This window comes from Schistocerca serialis, chromosome 1, assembly GCF_023864345.2.
Source record: "Schistocerca serialis cubense isolate TAMUIC-IGC-003099 chromosome 1, iqSchSeri2.2, whole genome shotgun sequence".
In the NCBI taxonomy this organism is placed as follows: domain Eukaryota; kingdom Metazoa; phylum Arthropoda; class Insecta; order Orthoptera; family Acrididae; genus Schistocerca; species Schistocerca serialis.
Genome location: NC_064638.1, coordinates 1,235,189,873 through 1,235,193,910, shown reverse-complemented (window position 1 = coordinate 1,235,193,910; position 4,038 = coordinate 1,235,189,873). Strand labels below are relative to the sequence as shown.

The following is a 4,038-nucleotide window of genomic DNA, read 5'->3' as shown; positions in this document are numbered from 1 at the left end:
AGTCAGATGGGAGAACGGCGTCCTACGTCCTAGGAAGAACTTTTTTCCTTACACTTCGTAAAAAAAAAAAAAAAGAAAAGCGAAGATTCAGGGCATTCCGAAAGCGTCCTATGTGTAACAGTTCTGATACTAAATATAACACTTCTGTCACTAAATGTAACTGGGTTTTCTCTTTTGATGCTCTCAATTGTCAGGATGAGCATTCTAAAGCATTATGTCAGGGTGAAAATACTAGATAAATTAATTTTTCTCTCTTAACAACATGTGGGCAGGGTCGGTTCTCCCTTGGCTCGGGTATGAGGTAGAATGAAACAGCATTTTTTACATAAGATAACTTTTATTGAAAGTTTCGTACAACTGTATCTTACTTGGTGTTCTGGTTCGGAGAACGGCAGCTGTGTCGTTTGCGTAGCCTTCTGCTGCGGCAGCGGCGGCGGCGGCGGCGGCGTCTGATTACGCGTAGCGGTGTGTATCTCGTGTCGCTCTCTCGCCCAGCTGACTGGAGACGCGCAGCGCGTGGTGGTCCGCTTAATTATTGCGAGCGAAGTCGTGCATCGGATGGTGATAACTTGGATGTGGAGTCCCAGTGTTTCTCTTCTCTAAGCGGCCGCGTGTGTTGTGCGTCGGCCAGCGGAGCGACGCGGCGGGGGAAGGCCAGTGTCCCGGACTCGAACAACGGACTCCCGCTTGTCAGTCATCGGCTCTCAGATCTTCATCCCAGCTCACAGGTGACTGCTGATGTGAGGCTGTCTCCTTCCCATCGTCACGAGTCACCCGGGTACATAAAGATCAGACTTCAAATACGTTTTAACTTCTGTCTTCTGGCGCCGAGTCTGCTGCTTGCTATTACATTACAGCGGCGGACTTGGTGCGTCTGTGCATGATGCAGTCTCTTCTAGCATGACGGTCTTCAGCACCGAAACTGACTGAAAACAACTGCTACGCTTCTTCACTTCTTCGTCTCTCGTCTCCGTCTCCGTCTCCGTCCTCGTCTTCGTCTCCGTCTCCGTCCTCGTCTTCGGGCCCACTGCGTCTCGCGTATTTATTCACTTCAGTTTACTGGAGGTAAACGACTTCACGGTCATTGCTTCTTCTGTCATGTTGAAAAGCTTCTCGAAGAATCTTCTTAACGTCGGTCATTGGCTCTTGGAATGTAGGCGAGGGCCTTTGATCACATGTGACGACTGAGAAACAAGTGAGCCGGTCGGGCGATGCCGTGACGGCTGAATCGACAGCGCCCGCTTATGAGGAACTTGCTGACTTCACGGTCATTGTCTCTTCTGTTCTGCTGTTTTGCCCGCTGTTTGCCAGTATGTAACTCTCTCAACTAAACCAAGTTTTTCATTTATAATCTAATTTCTAGTTCACTTTGATTTCACTAATTTATTTACTTAAGTACCACTCCTATGTATGCTGCTGAGCTGTCTTGAAGTTTGTGTTGTACTTTGTTTGATGTTCGAAGTGTAGACGACAGTAAATTTTTCCAGTGTCTTCGGATGTCAAAATGTGGAGAATCAACACAGAAATAATCAAGTGATTTTCAGCAAATGAAAAACTGATAATTCATATTGTAGATATTAATATCTTTCTCATAAAGTATCTTATTTAACTACCTATAATTTTGAATGTATATGGTTAGCTGACAGGGGGACATTAATCACCATTATCTGTAATGGTGAATATACACGGTTAGCTACCCGGGAGACATCAACCAGCATGAATGGCTTACTTGTGGTTTTGTTCGACCATCAGTTTTAAATGCCGTCATATATTTATTACTGACGATTACACTAGTCTAGTACATCAAGCAAATATTTTTTCTGCATTTTTCACTTCTAATGACGAATTTCGTTATCACCATTATCAGAAATGTTACAAGTTAACATGTTTTTCTTGTAACATCCCATATAGCCTGAGATAGTTTGCGCACTGACGTGATGAAGGAATTTATAAAATAACAAGGTACTATGTATTGACGTAATATCTGATAATGGTGATACCAAAACTCGTCGTGAGAAGTGAAAAAATATAGAAAATAAACATTTTTGGCGACAGAGACAAATGCAATCAATACAATAGAAACGTAACACAAAATTGATTACGACTCTCCTCTGCAAGCACACCCGGGGTAACGTAACCCGTCCTCTAGAAGGAGTTGAAAGCAAACAAATGGAAAGACAAGGAAAACTCACACCGATCATTCAGTCAACCATCTTCAGTTGAAAAGTGAGTATAATGCGCAGCAACGAAGAGAAGATAGAAATGCTTCTCATCTATGGAGAACGTTAAGTTAGCAGAACAGTAACCGCAGTAATGTACGTTTCAGCACTTATTTCTATCGGTCAACTGCACTGTAAATCCTGTTCTGCCGTTGACGGTTGTTTATGACGATTCTTTCGTACAGCTTTAGAGTCGTGAAGCCCTTTTCATTTAATTTGTAAAACGTCAATAATCGGGTGCCAACGGCTTTGCCGCAGTGGTAACACCAGTTCCTGTCAGATCACCGAAGTTAAGCGCTGTCGGGCTGGACTAGCACTTGGATGGGTGACCATCCAGTCTGCCGAGTGCTGTTGGCAAGCGGGGTGCACTCAGCTCTTGTGAGGCAAACTGAGGAACTACTTGATTGAGAAGTGGCGGCTCCGGTCTCGGAAACCGTCATACGTCCGCGAGAGCGGTGTGCTGACCACATGCCCCTCCACATCCCATCCAGTGACGCCTATGAGCTGAGGATGACACGGCGGCCAGTCAGTACCGTTGGTCCTTCATGGCCTGTTCGAGAGGAGTTTAGTTTTTTTCAATAATAGGGTATAGCGCTCACTTCACGGTTCCATTTCCTAATAACATAAGTGAAGTAGTCCTAGGTGCATATAACTCCTGTACAATCCATGTCGTGGAATGCCCGTACTTCTGGACGCCTACAATCGTACGCCATTAAGACTCATTCATGTCATCCTGACAAAAAACACGTCTACGGTGTTGACTCATTTTTGTCTTCTCTTTTATATCCCAAATGCAGAGCGCATTCAGTGTGTCGTACAGAGAATAGCAAACATAGCGCAAATACAGGTATACAAGTGTAGAGGTAGTGGGCCCTGTCAGGAATAACAGAAGGTTGTGGTATACAGTGCCACTGAAATGAAAAGAAGAGAGAAATCCCCTTATGACAGGTAGAACAAATTGGCTCTTGCCATTTACTTCGGAAAGACGTACAGAAAGGATCATCAAAAGCATTTACAACTCTCTAGGCGTCCTCGTGTTAGTGTCTAATGAATTCCCCGCAGTTAACAACTGGACACGGCAGGAGTCATGAGGAAGTACTCAGATATTTGAAACAGGAAAACGGAAAGCCTCGAGCTTCAGTGGTATTTTTGCTTATCTCTCAAAAATGGTTCAAATGGCTCTGAGCACTATGGGACTCAACTGCTGAGGTCATTAGTCCCCTACAACTTGGAACTAGTTAAACCTAACCAACCTAAGGACATCACACACATCCATGCCAGAGGCAGGATTCGAACCTGCGACCGTAGCGGTATCGCGGTTCCAGACTGCAGCGCCAGAACCGCGCGGCCACTTCCGCCGGCGCTTATCTCTCGGGGAGCGCTACTTAGACGAGAGATTTTGTTAGTTTCCCAAATGAATTCCCCGCGCCCGCATCTCGTGGTCGTGCGGTAGCGTTCTCGCTTCCCACGCCCGGGTTCCCGGGTTCGATTCCCGGCGGGGTCGGGGATTTTCTCTGCCTCGTGATGGCTGGGTGTTGTGTGCTGTCCTTAGGTTATTTAGGTTTAAGTAGTTCTAAGTCCTAGGGGACCGATGACCGTAGATGTTACGTCCCGTAGTGCTCAGAGCCATTGTTTTTTAATTCCCCGCAGTTAACAGTTGGACACGGCAGCAGTCATGAGGAAGTACTCAGATATTTGAAACAGGAAAACGGAAAGCCTCGAGCCGCAGCGGTATTCGTGCTGATCTGTTGGAGAGCGCCACGCAGAAGAGCGATCATTGCGAACTCGCAGCGTCATTGTCTAGCGCGCTTTAAACCGC

At 46.0% G+C, this 4,038-nt stretch overlaps 1 pseudogene; it reads left to right on the top strand.

Annotated features, from left to right (window-relative positions):
• The first annotated feature begins 2,458 nt into the window (after positions 1–2,458).
• LOC126429272 (5S ribosomal RNA) lies at positions 2,459–2,576 on the top strand (annotated as a pseudogene).
• Positions 2,577–4,038: the final 1,462 nt, after the last annotated feature.